The following is a 19,453-nucleotide window of genomic DNA, read 5'->3' as shown; positions in this document are numbered from 1 at the left end:
GGTTTATGCTACTTCTATAACTCGCGTGTATCGCTATTAATTAACTTGCTCGAGAATTGATGAGGAGGATAGAGACCATTTTGAAATTGTGTTTAAGAACGCGTTGTTCTCTTCGAACTCAGACTAGGCACATTCAATTAATGTCATCTGCAGTGTTTGCACAAACATACAGAAAACTTTTCTAACCAACTCGAAACGGTAAGTATTCCAACCTCCAATGTTCTTATGAAAACAAGGGTGTTTAAAAACATAATTATTTGGGTTTGTATGTATTAAGCAAGTAGTATGTGATAGCGATCGCAATAGTGACTAAAGATCACTTGAGTCTCTCGCAGGGCCTGCGACTTTCCGCGTGTCAGGCGGACGTGATCACCATACACTACAAAAACCTTAACTACGAATAGTTATTAATCTTATCAAACTAGTTAAACAGATAAAGTAATAGATGGAAAACATAAAAAAATTAACAATTGTCTATATTCTACATTGAAAACTAGTATATTTTTAGAAAAATTTGAAGTGCAAACAGGAGAAACATATGCGCCACGATATTCACGTCAAGTAAACTGCGTTAGCTAAGAGTAGTTTTATTAGATTAATTTGAGGTACTGTTGGAAACAGACTCCATTGGAACTCCACTCGAGGATCAAACCAAACTCTCCACAAAAAATCATCGATACAGACATGCCTTTGAGAATCAGAGTAAAGTAGCATATTAAAGATATTTCTCCAATAGGCGCTGAAAAATCACTGTTTGGACAGTGAAGGTTTTCGTATTGTGGTACGTGGGACGTACCTTAGCCCTAAACCCTGAACCTTATTAAAAGATCAAAACGTATCAATGTAATTGTTCTTTTTTCTCCAAATGAATAAAAGAGGAAGAGAAAAGACCCAACTGTGTCATTCAAGCTGATCTTGTGAGTGTATTTCACCAAATTTTAACATCGGCCAGATCTGAAAAAAGTAGAGGGAGGGCATGAAATAAGTTTGGAAAAAGGAATGTTTTGGTCTATATTAGGATCAGGCTTTGAAAAACTTGTTTGCACGTCCCCACAAAGAATTCGTAGGTGTACGAATACCCCTGTTGTTGAAGATTAACAAGCCAACATATACTGAAAAGTTATCATCAGATTAAATACAGACACCTAGATGAAATGGAAAGTCAGTAACAAATTAGTCTTTTGTCGAGAGACGCATTGAACTCTGTGTTAAAACTCTTGTAAAGATCTCAAAAGGAGGACCTCTCATTAAACATCTCCCAATGACATGACAGCGCATGCATCACTATCAAACGCGATGCGCTAACAAACATACATTAACTAAATGCAGGACTGAAAGATTGCGCCTTAGTTTTTTCCGAAGTGCTAATTTAGCTTTCAACAATCAATAGATTTTTAGACCATCTACGTACATATATATTTTTAACTTGCAGTTGTTATTTTTATATAAAATCTATTGTAACCCAGTCCCTTATTGATTAACAGTATGTAATTCTTATAGTTGTACATTTGTAACCACATTGTAATTCAGATTAACTGCGATGATGGTGGAATTAAACTTCTATCATTATTTATAATTACGCCATATAAAGGCGTGCGATGTAAAGTTTTCCCCTCGTATGTTTCTATTTTCTTAGAATCTTCCAAGACTGACCAATTCCGTGATGGGTCGTAGATTATTATCGCAAAGTCAGATCTTTCGACTTGTCCTGTCAAGCCTTAAGAGGGTTACGTATCAGATTCACAAATTGACCTCTGAAGATTTACCTTTGTTTAAAGTTCTTGCTACTCTTTGTTCAAAACAGAAAGTACGGGTCCAGGGTATTATTTACACAAGAGGCAGAGAACTTGTTGAAGACGCTTTCAGAGAACCCACAAACGTTTCTAAAGTTATTGAATTGAATTGACGCTTTCATCATGCTCACATTGAACATTAGGAACGCCTGTTAAAAATAATCTCGCCGATTCAGTGACCGATCCTAAGGTGACAAATTAGGTTTTAATGCGTTGTCAAAAGAAGATCTGTGATGAAATTAAAAAGATAATTTTCATGGAGTATAGATCCCAGTACTTTCCGCATGCAAAGAGGACGACGTAACTTTTTTCCGCTGGCTCGATAGACTTTGAGCTGGGAAAGAAAGTGGTACCGGGATCGACTAGATTTGATACATGCAAAATGTAATCGATAAAAAAGTGGAATTTTGGTGCGAAATTTTCGTTTTCTTATCTTTGATCAATAGCCAGTCATCAGGCTGACCATCATAGATTTGGGTGTCATCCAATCATTGAACGTCAATAAGCAACAAACAAAGTTAAATGCAGTGGAGCTAGGCGGGCGCTTTACTACTTGAGCTAATTCCCCAGTCACATAACTTTTCGTGTCGACAACAGACTTGTAAGGTCGTCTTCCCAAAAAAGAAGAAAAAGAAAAGGAAATAAATTTCTAAGTGAGGGCTTGGAGCCGCTTCTTTTCCTGAATGTACCCTTTTTACGAATTTCTGAGTTAAACTTCGAGCTCATGCAATAGTAAGGTGGCCATCAAATGCAGCATCAACACCGAAATAGATTATCTGAATAAGGCTTTTACACTGTGAAAAAGGCAATTAATTTTTCCTTCTACACTGGAAAACGGATGCTTAACAAGAGTCTGTTTATCTCGCCAAAATTTATAAATAATAGTGAGGCGATGATGTTCGAAAAGTTCCGTTTTTAAGATGTTTCCCGTAGATATTGAATCCCAAACCAATTTGAAGAGCGTTATCGTGAAGCTTTAACAACTACAGCAGTCTTTTACTGTACCTGTTTTTTAATTATTTAGGCGATTAGCCGATGCTAGTCTAGGCGGGCCAGTCTGTGAATCTAACTACAAACATCACGATACAAACCGCGAAAATTAAAAAACGGACATTACACAGTTACAACCATCTGTACATAGTTTAGTTTCCTTTAGTACTGTACCTACTTTCAGATTTTTGCAGATTTCTATCATTGTTATTACTATATTATTATCATCATCACCTTTTTCTCTATGGCAATACCTGGAAAATAGCGATACTCATAATACTGTAATGAACTAACTCATCGAAGTTCGAAGAGATCAACACGTTCTTAGACACAATTGCAAAATGGTCTTTAAGACTCGGTATCCGCTTGGTCATCCTTTCTTTGGACATTTGGGGCCGGTTATTTACACGAGGTCTAAACCAAACCGCGGTTTTATGCAGCCAGTGGGGCTCAGGGATTCTCCATAAAGGGTCGATTTAATTGAATACCTGTCCCTCCACTATCAGCTTTCGGCTCTCTTGACACTATTTACAAAAATAAATGTTCAGATAAAAATTACAGCTTAACTGAAGATGGCTCAGAACGCGGTTTTGTTAAACAGCGGCTAAAAATTGATTGGATAACCAGCCAAGGCAAGCTTTTTTTCAAAGAATAAACAATACGAGCACTAAATGGAGAATCCGGGTATCTACCACTTGAGCTAATTCCCCAATCCTATCTATAACATGCGCGGACTCCTGCCTTTCAGGAATAGAGGGTATCCGGCCCCACTGTTTAGAATCAATAATTCAGTATTATCTTGAAAGATCAGTTTTACTCAGTAAATATGAGAGGCGCAATATGCTAAAAAATAATTCTTCAGATAGTTTTGGTGTTCCATGGCTTGTACGACCAACAAGCGCACCAATAAGCGACCCGGTAGGCCCTTGTCTGCTTTGTCGAATGAAGTCTTCCTTTGAGTTTTTCTTGAAAAAGGAGAGGTCAAAGCACTTGTTTTTCTTGTTGGATAGGCTGTCCTTCGCGTCGTAAACTGGTTTTGCACGTCTCGCCATTTCCCTTGAAGTACGATCCATCTGCCTTGAGGTACGATACATTTCCCCGTACGACCCAGTTCCCTTGCAGCACGTTCCATCTGCCTTGAGGTGCGTTACATTTCCATTTCGGTAATACAATTGATAGATAATCGCCTTGAAAGTGAGCAAAGATTAACTATGCTGGGCCCTTGATTACGTTTTTTTTCTTATCCGACTTTGGTTGCCTCTATCAAATGGATGAAAAATGTGATCACGGAGTTCTTTTGGTATATCCTATGTCAGGGGAATGTTCTATTTTATTCCACTGTTTCTTTTGTAGTCTTCAGTGCATCTATAATGTATTCTCGCCGACTTTGCGTTAGAAACAATAAAGTTCACGATCACTTAACTTTGCTTCTTTTCCGAGGTGGGAGGAAGTCTGGATACAGGCGAACCAGCTGCTTTGGCCTGGTCCCTTTTCAATGTCTTGAATAAGTTTCTCAGTCTGGGCAATAAAAGATGCTGAAGGAGTTAATCATGTTGTTGCTGCTGTTTGTCGTGGTAACGGCAGTTAAAAACAAATCAAAGTGACACTCTGGTGAACTCGTGGCTCTTTTTACCTAAGCCAATTATCCTGTGATTCCAGTAAAACAGGAATAGTGCTCCCTTGGTGACCCAAAGTTGGTCCGCCATCTTGAATAAGACGCATGCCCTTACCGAACTGTTGAGGCCTCGCTAACGCCACGAAATGTGCATATCAAATCTCCACATCACTCGTTGCTTCGCATATCCATGAGTTAAAATTAACAGGATCATAAAAGCTGGCATTTTGCAATTCACAATATATGTTCTTACTACGGTTAACTCCTTCTTTGTTTGGAAAGTCATAATGACAAAAAGATCTAAAGGGACCTGAGATTGTTTTCAAAACTACTGGTTCTCTATAGGGGACCTATTATCCATTGAACTGTATCCACACAGAGCTCCTTGGTAGTATAGTGGTGAGTATCCCCGCCTGTCACGCGGGAGACCGGGGTTCGATTCCCCGCCGGGGAGATATTACTTATTTTTTACAGGTAGTTAGAAGAATTCCCATTTTTATCTGGTTCAAAACTCTTTGTGGTATTCATGGAAAAACCAATTTGAAATCTTTGCGATGCGCATGTGAAAACGGAAACAGAAACAACCCGACCAGTGTCGTTAGAGGAAGTAAATTTAATCAACTTTGTCTTATTGTTTAGATTCTTCTCGAGAAGATAGAGGGGGGTTGTCTTGGCTGTCGTCATTTTATGAGTTCGTCATTCTATAAGGCCTAGTACTTTTCAAATTCCAATCTTGTGAATTGCCAAACTCTAGCTGTATAGCGATGTATATCTTATTTTTCCTTCTGCTCGTAAAGATGACTGTATTCCTTGTTGTTTACTAACTCCCACTAACTTATCGGGTGCAGTTTGCAAAATTTTTTTTCGCCTAAAATAAAAAAGGCACCGATCTAAAGGAACCTGCAATATTGTTTCCAAAACTGCTGGTTCTCTAAGGCATCGATTATCAATTAATATTATCCACCTATCACCTCACAGAGGTCCTCGGTAGTATAGTGGTGAGTATCCCCGCCTGTCATGTGGGAGACCGGGGATCGATTCCCCGCCGGGGAGAACTTTTTTTTTACAGGAAAATAGAAAAATTCCCGTTTTCATCTGATTAAAATATTTTTGTGGTATTCATGAAAAACGAATTTGAAATCTTTGTGAGCGCATATGAAAACGGAAACTGAAACAACCCGACCAGTGTCATCACATGGAGCAAATCTAATCAACTTTGTATTATTGCTCAGATCCTTCTCGAAATGATAGAGGGGGGATTGTCTAAGCTTTCGTATATCTGTATATCTTTTTATTCCTTCTTTTCGTAAAGATGACTGTATTCAATATAGTTTACCAACTCCCACTAACTTATTGGGTGCAATTTGCAAAATGTTTTTGCTAACAATAAAAAAGGCACCTCCATCTTGGACGGTAGGTGCCCCTGTTTTTACTTAATCGTTTTTCGTGGCCTCTTGCGAAGTCAACTCTATTCTTCTCTCAGTGACCTGCTTCAATGATCTGTCGCTGTGGATTTATTATTTTTATTTTGTTTGAGGTGTCTGTGACATAGCTAACATCGCTTTGCGAATCTCGGTAAGTAATCCCGACGCAATTTACCTTGCAACCGGCGGGTGACAATGTGCTCAACTGATGATTTTAGCATTTTGGTCTATCTCAGACTTAATGGCGTCTAAATAAAGAAAGGTTTTTAGGAAAATAAAAGTGTAATGCAACTTTGATTTGTTTGATAGAATATGAAAACAGAACAGATTTGGAACTAAGGACATAATTGCGAACATATTATCTTTGTTCCTGCAAGGCTCGAACCTGTGACCTTGCGCGTGTGAGGCGGACGTGAAAACCATACACTACAGAAAGCTTAACTATGAAAAGTTATTAATCTCATCAAACTGAAATAAATAGATAATCATCGATATAGACAAACCTTTGAGAATCAGAGTAAAGTAGCATATTAAAGATATTTCTCCAATAGGCGCTGAAAAATCACTGTTGGACAGCGGTGGTTTTGCGTTGTGGTACGTGGGACGTACCTTAGCCCTAAACCCTGAACCTTATTAAAAGATCAAAACGTATCAACGTAATTGTTCTTTTTTCTCCAAATGAATAAAAGAGGAAGAGAAAAGACCCAACTGTGTCATTCAAGCTGATCTTGTGAGTGTATTTCACCAAATTTTAACATCGGCCAGATATGAAAAAAGTAGAGGGAGGGCATGAAAATAAGTTTAGGAAAAGAAACGTTTGGTCCAAACTAGGATCAGGCTTTGAAAAACTTGTTTGCACGTCCCCACAAAGAATTCGTAGGTGTACGAATACCCCTGTTGTTGAAGATTAACAAGCCAATACATTTTGAAAAGTTATCATCAGATTAAATACAGACACCTAGATGAAATGGAAAGTCAGTAACAAATTAGTCTTTTGTTCAGATGGCTTTATTGAAACAAAAGAGTATTCTCTGGTCCGTGTGAGGATCGAACTCACGACCTTGGCGTTATCAGCACCACGCTCTGCCGACTGAGCTAACGGACCTTGCACGCTAGAAATGGTAGATGGTAAACAATTGACAATCTGGAGGTTGGAATACTTACCAATGCGAGTTGGTTAGGAAAGTTTTCTATATGCTTGTGCAAACACAGCAGATGACCTGAGGTCATGATTTGGAATGAAATCTTTTCTGCATCCACCACCACCCATGAACACTTTTTGCGTTTCCGCAGCAAAATCTAGGAGTTTCATATCACTTTGTGAACCTCTATGTCGCGATTATTTGCCGAGATTCGCAGAAATGGTGTCAGCTGCTCTTCAAAGCCACTTCAAACAAAATTAAAATGTAAAATCATAGTGAAGGAATATTAATTTGTTTTCTTGTAAGCAGGTCGAAGGAAAGAGCAAGGTCGACGTTAGATGGGCAAGGGAAAGCGACTGAATACAACAGTGGCTCTTGCAATATCAAATAGTCCATAGGCCAGGACCCTAAAAAGGGGCATTTGGTACCAAAAAGAGGGACAAATTCTAACCCTCATTTTTAACAACATTGATTTCTCTAGTTTATTTTGGTATATGATAACCATGCCAATTGAGTAGCTTTATCAGGATTATCACGTGATTAAATGACGTCACTCAGTTTGGTTTAATAGGCAGACTTGGTACGAAGATGGTTATTAACAGTCAAATGGAAACCTGAAAATGTTTCAAACATTGATTTTTAGTTATTAAAAATCTCAAAAGTTGTTTTCAGAGTTAATTTCCAACGACGTATGTATGACTTACAGGTATTGCCCCAGAATGGTTTCCATGGCAACACTTGCCAAATTACAAACATGAATAATTATTTGGAAAATAGAAAAAAAAGGGAAATTGCTAGAGTAAATTGCATTAATTACATTGTAACGCTCATTTTAAACAACAATGATTCCTCCAGTTTATTTTGACATATAATAACCATGATAACTACGCCAAACGAGTAGCTATACCAGGCTTATCACGGGTTCAAATGATTGATTCGGTTTGGCTGAACAGATAGAATTGGTGCAAATGTGACTACTACTCCTTACAGTCAATTACAAGCAAATGCAAATACAGTCAAATGTTACATACACTGGTTTTTAATCACTGAAAATCCCAAACTTTGTTTTCAGAGTTAATGTCACAAACATATATTTAACTTATAGAAGTTGTTCCTGGATGGTTTCCATGACAACACTTGCCAAATGTTAAATATGAAAAAATTATTCAGAATATAAGAGAATGCCCGGTACATGTGCAAAGTTACATTAAAACTTTAAGTTAGATTTCCTCGTCTTTGTCGCTATCATCTGAGACAACCTCCTCGATAGAATCTTCACATCGGTTGCCATAGTCTAAAAGCTTCCACACATCGGTACACTTCAAACCATTTTCTAGGCAACAGTAGGTAGGAAGTTGACAGGACCTTGCACATGAGCAGGACAGTAGCTCTAGCACGGCTGTAGGGGCTGGGTCACCGCTCATCCAGTCAATGGCAAAGTTATCGCCGCCTTCCCGCCAGCCAGAACCGCTGGGCGTGGGTGTCAAAGGGCAGCGTTGCAGACTTCCCTTCCAAATGACTGCTTGGAAGTTTTCTCGAGAAGCATGCTTGAGCAAGCAGTCAGCATGTGGTGGTAACTGGGTGGAGTCGATGTTACCCTTCTTGGCGCAGAATAACCTGTACCTCATCTCATTGATGTTATCAGTGCCTGGTTGAGAGCAGTAGAGCTTACATGTAAACTCTTGGAGGCTCTGAAATAGCTCATTCGAAAGAACCCATTCCATCCCTAGCTGCTTGAAAAATTCTTCGTAGGACTTCTGCTGCTTGACAAGTCGTAGGGCTGTTATCTCTCCCCTTTCAGCGAATGCACTCACATTGTCACAATTAGTGAAACCATGCATGCCAATTAGGCATTTGCAAAGTTTTCCTCCTACGGCCCCCACCAAACTGGAGATACTAACATATCTAGTTCTTGTCTGCGTTCCACACTTGACATACATGGATGCCGGAATAAAGCACTTGCGCCAGGCAAAGTAAGAATACGTCTGTATCTTCTACATTGCCTGTCAACTTTATCCCGTATCTATCCCGTCTCCACTCCTTTACCACAAATCTGCGAAGGCCTTTTTATTCTTTGGATTCAAAAGGGATTTTCTCCACTGCTGCACTTTGTGTTCGGATTAAATGTTTCTAAATTCATCGCCAAATTCTGCTCCCCCCTTCCCTTTTTCTGCATTTTTGATGGAGGTTTCTTGGTATACATTAAATATAACATCTATTCTCCTTGAGTTAGACCATTAGTGCAGCGCCAAGCCTAGTAGAGAATCGGCCACCTCGGCAAACGTCTTGTGGTCTCCTTTGAGTCTCTGTACGAGGGCCAAAGTATATATTACACATGTTGATGATTGCGGGATCACGTCTGCGGCTGGAACATTTTATTGCAGTTCTTTTGCAAAAGCTATCTGTTTGTTTTTCTTCATGATGATCCATCAGCAGTGGACAACGCCCAGGGAAGGGGCCCAGTGGATGACTTAGAACTTCCCTCATTTGAAGTTTTCTGATTTCAGTTATTAATATCATCTTATCTGAATAAGGCTTTTACACTGTGAAAAAGGCAATTAATTTTCCTTCTACACTGGAAAACGGATGCTTAACAAGAGTCTGTTTATCTCGCCAAAATTTATAAATAATAGTGAGGCGATGATGTTCGAAAAGTTCCGTTTTCAAGATGTTTCCCGTAGATATTGAATCCCAAACCAATTTGAAGAGCGTTATCGTGAAGCTTCAACAACTACAGCAGTCTTTTACTGTACCTGTTTTTTAATTATTTAGGCGATTAGCCGATGCTAGTCTAGGCGGGCCAGTCTGTGAATCTAATTACAAACATCACGATACAAACCGCGAAAATTAAAAAACGGACATTACACAGTTACAACCATCTGTACATAGTTTAGTTTCCTTTAGTACTGTACCTACTTTCAGATTTTTGCAGATTTCTATCATTGTTATTACTATATTATTATCATCATCACCTTTTTCTTTATGGCAATACCTGGAAAATAGCGATACTCATCATACTGTAATGAACTAACTCATCGAAGTTCGAAGAGATCAACACGTTCTTAGACACAATTGCAAAATGGTCTTTAAGACTCGGTATCCGCTTGGTCATCCTTTCTTTGGACATTTGGGGCCGGTTATTTACACGAGGTCTAAACCAAACCGCGGTTTTATGCAGCCAGTGGGGCTCAGGGATTCTCTATAAAGGGTCGATTTAATTGAATACATGTCCCTCCACTATCAGCTTTTGGCTCTCTTGACACTATTTACAAAAATAAATGTTCAGATAAAAAAATTACAGCTTAACTGAAGATGGCTCAGAACGCGGTTTTGTTAAACAGCGGCTAAACATTGATCGGATAACCAGCCAAGGCAAGCTTTTTTTCAAAGAATAAACAATACGAGCACTAAATGGAGAATCCGGGTATCTACCACTTGAGCTAATTCCCCAATCCTATCTATAACATGCGCGGACTCCTGCCTTTCAGGAATAGAGGGTATCCGGCCCCACTGTTTAGAATTAATAATTCAGTATTATCTTGAAAGATCAGTTTTACTCAGTAAATATGAGAGGCGCAATATGCTAAAAAATAATTCTTCAGATAGTTTTGGTGTTCCATGGCTTGTACGACCAACAAGCGCACCAATAAGCGACCCGGTAGGCCCTTGTCTGCTTTGTCGAATGAAGTCTTCCTTTGAGTTTTTCTTGAAAAAGGAGAGGTCAAAGCACTTGTTTTTCTTGTTGGATAGGCTGTCCTTCGCGTCGTAAACTGGTTTTGCACGTCTCGCCATTTCCCTTGAAGTACGATCCATCTGCCTTGAGGTACGACACATTTCCCCCATCGCCCAGAATTCAGCGACATATCCGGGACTTTCATTGAGACGCTGGCGCTAAATTTAAAAGCTAATTAGAAAATGATTGTCAAACAATAAAGGAAAAGGGCTGAAAATGTCGAGGAAGGCTTACGTTCTCTTCGTTTACGGATAAACTACTTTTCAAATGCTACTTTTACCATATGGCTTTTAAAGAGGAAAGTTCAATTGAATAGTGTATCATTCTCACTTTGTTCTTGCGCTTTCAGAAGAGGTCGCAAATTTGCCTTGAAAATTGACTATGTTAGCATCCTGCTTGTATGAGAAGTCGATCTCAGCGCACTTTCAGGCGTAATTTATCTTCACTCAATTGCTAGATTTCTCTTTTACCATATGGTTATTTTTATTTGACATTCTAGAAAGCGTCATAGAAATTTTCAAGGGATTCCAAACTCTGGAAGTAGTCGCAAAACGCGAATTTCGAAAACGTTTGCTAAGCATCGTAGTGTTCTATCCAAATTTGTCCTTTGGAGACCCCCACGAGAATACAAGTGACCTATTTTAAACTTCCCGCGAGAATATCAAGGTATGTTAAGCTCCGCCTCCGCAAACAATCGCGCACACGCCGCCTAATTAGTATTGAAATTGAGGTGGTAACTAGACAATGCTTAAAAAACTGTAAAAGCTTTTAAGATATGATCGCTGAGATCGCTGCAGAAATATTCAGCAATCGTTATTATCATATGGAAACCACATTCCTATTATTGTCGCAAGATAGACTCTAGTTCTATCTCGACGATCGTCGCACTCACAAGCCGGTTGTCGGAAGCATCGCTCATATTTTTCTCTACCGATTGAAGCGATTTTAACGAAGTAGATTCTTCATGATACTTTTTTTCTAAATTTTTCTTTTTTCTATTTTCTATTTTCATGATACTAATTTTTATAATTCCGATAACATTTTGACCAACGGGAGTCTGTCAGTCCATATAAGAATTCGCTGCAAACGAATTTGCTAAACGCTTTGTTAAGAGCGTGGCTATTGTTAATTATTGCTATTGTTCACTTTATGTCACCTTGGGATTTACTTTACGCATCCAACCGTTTGATTGACAGCAGCTGAAATCTGCAAAGAGACTCATGTATTCCCAAAGCTTTACCTGCTGACCAATCACAACCGACTAGTTCAGGATATGCAAATTATTATGCTGCCCGCTGATTAAATGGGCACTGCAAGTACATGTCGCGAAAGACAATAGCATTCTGGGCGATGCCGTACGACCCAGTTCCCTTGCAGCACGTTCCATCTGCCTTGAGATGCGCTACATTTCCATTTCGGTAATACAATTGATAGATAATCGCCGTGAAACCCGGAACAAAGATTAACTATGCTGGGCCCTTGATTACGTTTTTTTTCTTATCCGACTTTGGTTGCCTCTATCAAATGGATGAAAAATGTGATCACGGAGTTCTTTTGGTATATCCTATGTCAGGGGAATGTTCTATTTTATTCCACTGTTTCTTTTGTAGTCTTGAGTGCATTTATTATGTATTCTCGCCGACTTTGCGTTAGAAACAATAAAGTTCACGATCACTTAACTTTGCTTCTTTTCCGAGGTGGGAGGAAGTCTGGATACAGGCGAACCAGCTGCTTTGGCCTGGTCCCTTTTCAATGTCTTGAATAAGTTTCTCAGTCTGGGCAATAAAAGATGCTGAAGGAGTTAATCATGTTGTTGCTGCTGTTTGTCGTGGTAACGGCAGTTAAAAACAAATCAAAGTGACACTCTGGTGAACTCGTGGCTCTTTTTACCTAAGCCAATTATCCTGTGATTCCAGTAAAACAGGAATAGTGCTCCCTTGGTGACCCAAAGTTGGTCCGCCATCTTGAATAAGACGCATGCCCTTACCGAACTGTTGAGGCCTCGCTAACGCCACGAAATGTGCATATCAAATCTCCACATCACTCGTTGCTTCGCATATCCACGAGTTAAAATTAACAGGATCATAAAAGCTGGCATTTTGCAATTCACAATATATGTTCTTACTACGGTTAGCTCCTTCTTTGTTCGGAAAGTCATAATGACAAAAAGATCTAAAGGGGCCTGAGATTGTTTTCAAAACTACTGGTTCTATACAGGGGACCTATTATCCATTGAACTGTATCCACACAGAGCTCCTTGATAGTATAGTGGTGAGTATCCCCGCCTGTCACGCGGGAGACCGGGGTTCGATTCCTCGCCGGGGAGATATTACTTATTTTTTACAGGTAGTTAGAAGAATTCCCATTTTTATCTGGTTCAAAACTCTTTGTGGTATTCATGGAAAAACAAATTTGAAATCTTTGCGATGCGCATGTGAAAACGGAAACAGAAACAACCCGACCAGTGTCGTTAGAGGAAGTAAATTTTAATCAACTTTGTCTTATTGTTTAGATTCTTCTCGAGATGATAGAGGGGGGTTGTCTTGGCTGTCGTCATTTTATGAGTTCGTCATTCTATAAGGCCTAGTACTTTTCAAATTCCAATCTTGTGAATTGACAAACTCTAGCTGTATAGCGATGTATATCTTATTTTTCCTTCTGCTCGTAAAGATGACTGTATTCTTTGTTGTTTACTAACTCCCACTAACTTATCGGGTGCAGCTTGCAAAATTTTTTTTCGCCTAAAATAAAAAAAGCACCGATCTAAAGGAACCTGCAATATTGTTTCCAAAACTGCTCGTTCTCTAAGGCATCGATTATCAATTAATATTATCCACCTATCACCCCACAGAGGTCCTCGGTAGTATAGTGGTGAGTATCCCCGCCTGTGGGAGACCGGGGATCGATTCCCCGCCGGGGAGAACTTTTTTTACAGGAAAATAGAAAAATTCCCGTTTCCATCTGATTAAAATATTTTTGTGGTATTCATGAAAAACGAATTTGAAATCTTTGTGAAATCTTTGTGAAATCTTTGTTTTTTCGGAAACTGAAACAACCCGACCAGTGTCATCACATGGAGCAAATCTAATCAACTTTGTATTATTGCTCAGATCCTTCTCGAAATGATAGAGGGGGGATTGTCTAAGCTTTCGTATATCTGTATATCTTTTTATTCCTTCTTTTCGTAAAGATGACTGTATTCAATATAGTTTACCAACTCCCACTAACTTATTGGGTGCAATTTGCAAAATGTTTTTGCTAACAATAAAAAAGGCACCTCCATCTTGGACGGTAGGTGCCCCTGTTTTTACTTAATCGTTTTTCGTGGCCTCTTGCGAAATCAACTCTATTCTTCTCTCAGTGACCTGCTTCAATGATCTGTCGCTGTGGATTTATTATATTTGTTTTGTTTGAGGTGTCTGTGACATAGCTAACATCGCTTTGCGAATCTCGGTAAGTAATCCCGACGCAATTTACCTTGCAACCGGCGGGTGACAATGTGCTCAACTGATGATTTTAGCATTTTGGTCTATCTCAGACTTAATGGCGTCTAAATAAAGAAAGGTTTTTAGGAAAATAAAAGTGTAATGCAACTTTGATTTGTTTGATAGAATATGAAAACAGAACAGATTTGGAACTAAGGACATAATTGCGAACATATTATCTTTGTTCCTGCAAGGCTCGAACCTGTGACCTTGCGCGTGTGAGGCGGACGTGATAACCATACACTACAGAAAGCTTAACTATGAAAAGTTATTAATCTCATCAAACTGAAATAAATAGATAATCATCGATATAGACAAACCTTTGAGAATCAGAGTAAAGTAGCATATTAAAGATATTTCTCCAATAGGCACTGAACAATCACTGTTGGACAGCGGTGGTTTTGTGTTGTGGTACGTGGGACGTACCTCAGCCCTAAACCCTTAACCTTATTAAAAGATCAAAACGTATCAACGTAATTGTTCTTTTTTCTCCAAATGAATAAAAGAGGAAGAGAAAAGACCCAACTGTGTCATTCAAGCTGATCTTGTGAGTGTATTTCACCAAATTTTAACATCGACCAGATCTGAAAAAAGTAGAGGGAGGGCATGAAAATAAGTTTAGGAAAAGAAACGTTTGGTCCAAACTAGGATCAGGCTTTGAAAAACTTGTTTGCACGTCCCCACAAAGAATTCGTAGGTGTACGAATACCCTGTTGTTGAAGATTAACAAGCCAACATATACTGAAAAGTTATCAGATTAAATAAAGACACCTAGATGAAATGGAAAGTCAGTAACAAATTAGTCTTTTGTTCAGATGGCTTTATTGAAACAAAAGAGTATTCTCTGGTCCGTGTGAGGATCGAACTCACGACCTTGGCGTTATCAGCACCACGCTCTACCGACTGAGCTAACGGACCTTACACACGAGAAATGGTAGATGGTAAACAATTGACAATCTGGAGGTTGGAATACTTACCAATGCGAGTTGGTTAGGAAAGTTTTCTATATGCTTGTGCAAACACAGCAGATGACCTGAGGTCATGATTTGGAATGAAATCTTTTCTGCATCCACCACCACCCATGAACACTTTTTGCGTTTCCGCAGCAAAATCTAGGAGTTTCATATCACTTTGTGAACCTCTATGTCGCGATTATTTGCCGAGATTCGCAGAAATGGTGTCAGCTGCTCTTCAAAGCCACCTCAAACAAAATTAGAATGTAAAATCATAGCGAAGGAATATTAATTTGTTTTCTTGTAAGCAGGTCGTACAGGGAAGGAAAGAGCAAGGTCGACGTTAGATGGGCAAGGGAAAGCGACTGAATACAACAGTGGCTCTTGCAATATCAAATAGTCCATAGGCCAGGACCCTAAAAAGGGGCATTTGGTACCAAAAAGAGGGACAAATTCTAACCCTCATTTTTAACAACATTGATTTCTCTAGTTTATTTTGGTATATGATAACCATGCCAATTGAGTAGCTTTATCAGGATTATCACGTGATTAAATGACGTCACTCAGTTTGGCTTAATAGGCAGACTTGGTACGAAGATGGTTATTAACAGTCAAACGGAAACCTGAAAACGTTTCAAACATTGATTTTTAGTTATTAAAAATCTCAAAAGTTGTTTTCAGAGTTAATTTCCAACGACGTATGTATGACTAACAGGTATTGCCCCTGAATGGTTTCCATGGCAACACTTGCCAAATTACAAACATGAAAAGGGAAAGGGAAAAAAAGGGAAATTGCTGGAGTAAATTGCATTAATTACATTGTAACGCTCATTTTAAACAACAATGATTCCTCCAGTTTATTTTGATATATAATAACCCTGATAACTATGCCAAACGAGTAGCTATACCAGGCTTATCACGGGTTCAAATGATTGATTCGGTTTGGCTGAACAGATAGAATTGGTGCAAATGTGACTACTACTCCTTACAGTCAATTACAAGCAAATGCAAATACAGCCAAATGTTACATACACTGGTTTTTAGTCACTGAAAATCCCAAACTTTGTTTTCAGAGTTAAAGTCACAAACATATATTTAACTTATAGAAGTTGTTCCTGGATGGTTTCCATGACAACACTTGCCAAATGTTAAATATGAAAAAATTATTCAGAATATAAGAGAATGCCCGGTACATGTGCAAAGTTACATTAAAACTTTAAGTTAGATTTCCTCGTCTTTGTCGCTATCATCTGAGACAACCTCCTCGATAGAATCTTCACATCGGTTGCCATAGTCTAAAAGCTTCCACACATCGGTGCACTTCAAACCATTTTCTAGGCAACAGTAGGTAGGAAGTTGACAGGACCTTGCACATGAGCAGGACAGTAGCTCTAGCACGGCTGTAGGGGCTGGGTCACCGCTCATCCAGTCAATGGCAAAGTTATCGCCGCCTTCCCGCCAGCCAGAACCGCTGGGCGTGGGTGTCAAAGGGCAGTGTTGCAGACTTCCCTTCCAAATGACTGCTTGGAAGTTTTCTCGAGAAGCATGCTTGAGCAAGCAGTCAGCATGTGGTGGTAACTGGGTGGAGTCGATGTTACCCTTCTTGGCGCAGAATAACCTGTACCTCATCTCATTGATGTTATCAGTGCCTGGTTGAGAGCAGTAGAGCTTACATGTAAACTCTTGGAGGCTCTGAAATAGCTCATTCGAAAGAACCCATTCCATCCCTAGCTGCTTAAAAAATTCTTCGTAGGACTTCTGCCGCTTGACAAGTCGTAGGGCTATTATCTCTCCCCTTCCAGCGAATGCACTCACATTGTCACAACCAGTGAAACCATGCATGCCAATTAGGCATTTGCAAAGTTTTCCTCCTACGGCCCCCACCAAACTGGAGATACTAACATATCTAGTTCTTGTCTGCGTTCCACACTTGACATACATGGATGCCGGAATAAAGCACTTGCGCCAGGCAAAGTAAGAATACGTCTGTATCTTCTACATTGCCTGTCAACTTTATCCCGTATCTATCCCGTCTCCACTCCTTTACCACAAATCTGCGAAGGCCTTTTTATTCTTTGGATTCAAAAGGGATTTTCTCCACTGCTGCACTCTGTGTTCGGATTGAATGTTTCTAAATTCATCGCCAAATTCTGCTCCCCTCTTCTCTTTTTCTGCATTTTTGATGGAGGTTTCTTTGTATACATTAAATATAGCATCTATTCTCCTTGAGTTAGACCATTAGTGCAGCGCCAAGCCTAGTAGAGAATCGGCCACCTCGGCAAACGTCTTGTGGTCTCCTTTGAGTCTCTGTACGAGGGCCAAAGCATATATTACACATGCTGATGATTGCAGGATCACGTCTGCGGCTGGAACATTTTATTGCAGTTCTTTTGCAAAAGCTATCTGTTTGTTTTTCTTCATGATGATCCATCAGCAGTGGACAACGCCCAGGGAAGGGGCCCCAGTGGATGACTTAGAACTTCCCTCATTTGAAGTTTTCTGATTTCAGCTATTAATATCATCTGGATGAATAGATTTCTATCAGCTTCCAGGATGATCTCTTTGGACGTTTTGTTCCGGACTTGCACCTTATTGTTCAGCTCGGTAAATGTTTGCAGCTTTGCCTTGGTGATTGTGACGTGGAACTTGGTTTGAGGTGGCTGTTACTCCAGTTGCTTTACACGAAAGGTTTCGTATGCACTCTCTCCAGCAGCTTTAGCAGTAAGCAAATCTTGTTGTATCTTTGGAGGGGCCACTTTTCCAGTGGAGAGACAAACCAGATCTTGCTGCACGTTGCTGAATGGGTCAAGCCAGTGACTTTGGAGCATTACTACCACGGACTTAACATCCATCTCATCTCTTACAATTCTGGTTTCTGGAGATCGGTGTGCTGGCAAATTGATTTGTTCAAGTCTAACATGTCCTTCATCAGCTTCAGGAAGATACTGCGTTATTCGGCAACCGGATAGTACTTGCTCACCGCTCCTGCTTTAAGGCTTAATCCTTTGGTGCCCCTTTCTGTCTGTGTCTTTATTTACATTTTCTTCGCATGTTTGGAACGACAGGAAATTTTCCAAAGGGGTTGTCCTCCCCTATCTGGACTGAACATCCTCCAGATTTTAGATATTTGAAAGCTTCTGGGTGTTCTTCTTCCAGGTGAGACATCTCAGAGACATATGCCGACAATTAATGAGCATAGTTAAGATTGTCATTTTTCTAATGGCTGATGGATGTAGCTCCCAATCTCCCTTTCTGGATTCTCTCAGCAAATTCAGAAGAATCTCTACCATATCAATATAAGACATTCAGAAGCTAGACAGCTTCCCATTACTGCCACGAAGATAGTCCAGGTACTTGTCATAAAGCACAGTGAACTCTGAGAACCGTTGACTTGACATGACTGTATCGAATTCTCTCTGAAATATATCATACTGGTTATTTATCCCCTTAAAACCTTTCACGTCTCAATAAGCAACCAAAATTCCAGCACAAATGAGTCCTACGTACCTGTCGAGGGAGACGCCATCTTGGATTTACCCATGATGTAACGTGAATTACACTGTTGGTTCTTTTCTTGTTTGTCGTCTAATCCTTTCACAAATTTTTACTTCTGACAACTCCGAGGGAAAAAATAGAACTTTTTTCCTCTTTTTTACTATCTAAAGATCTCACAAAACGATCGTGACCATATATTTAAGGAATTTTATTCTGAGCCTCGTTTCTATGCTGAAGCCATGTTTTTGCGAAATTTTAAATTGAAAAATCTCCATCAAAGCTGCTCATCCACAAAGGTTATCATACAAATTGACAAAACACCTTAGGCAGTAGTATCACATGATGACACTTAGATTTTGTCCTTCGGTTTGTTACCGAAAAGTGGCCTGGCCCATGGACTAAAAGCTTCCCCGTTTACCTGAAATTCTCGAACCTCGAAGCTATTGTATATAGTCTCAGAGTATTAATTTACACATTTCATCTGATTATGATTTTCTTTTTTGTCACTCATGAAAAATGAATTTGAAGCATTTTCCAGGAGATTTATTGCGCTATTTTTTGTTCAGATCCGTCACAATTATTATGCATTTCCTGCTTGTCTTACGTCATCATTTTATTTTTGTGTCTCGCCTGTTGATCTAGTGGCACGATTCTCGCTTCGGGTGCGAGAGGTCCCGAGTTCGAATCCCGGACAGGCCCCTATTGCCCATGATTGTATACAAGTTATTGCTAAAGGTGTAGGAGAGAATATCTAGAAAGAGGACTCCAAAAATTTCTTATCCAATTACTTTTCTTTCAGCTTGTTTTAAATCACCTTCAATTA

The 19,453-nt window shown here is 39.5% G+C and overlaps 4 non-coding genes across 4 annotated transcripts; 2 read left to right on the top strand and 2 right to left on the bottom strand.

Annotated features, from left to right (window-relative positions):
• Window positions 1–4,780: 4,780 nt before the first annotated feature.
• Trnad-guc (transfer RNA aspartic acid (anticodon GUC)) lies at window positions 4,781–4,852 on the top strand. Its single transcript has one exon. It is a non-coding gene; the product is annotated as a tRNA-Asp (tRNA).
• A 527-nt stretch (window positions 4,853–5,379) lies between these two features.
• Window positions 5,380–5,451, top strand: Trnad-guc (transfer RNA aspartic acid (anticodon GUC)). Its single transcript has one exon. It is a non-coding gene; the product is annotated as a tRNA-Asp (tRNA).
• A 1,403-nt stretch (window positions 5,452–6,854) lies between these two features.
• Trnai-gau (transfer RNA isoleucine (anticodon GAU)) lies at window positions 6,855–6,927 on the bottom strand. The gene has a single exon. It is a non-coding gene; the product is annotated as a tRNA-Ile (tRNA).
• Window positions 6,928–15,027: 8,100 nt separating this feature from the next.
• Window positions 15,028–15,100, bottom strand: Trnai-gau (transfer RNA isoleucine (anticodon GAU)). The gene has a single exon. It is a non-coding gene; the product is annotated as a tRNA-Ile (tRNA).
• Between the last annotated feature and the right edge of the window lie 4,353 nt (window positions 15,101–19,453).

The sequence above is a fragment of the Pocillopora verrucosa genome, chromosome 14, assembly GCF_036669915.1.
Source record: "Pocillopora verrucosa isolate sample1 chromosome 14, ASM3666991v2, whole genome shotgun sequence".
NCBI lineage: Eukaryota > Metazoa > Cnidaria > Anthozoa > Scleractinia > Pocilloporidae > Pocillopora > Pocillopora verrucosa.
This window is presented reverse-complemented; position numbering and strand designations above follow the sequence as displayed.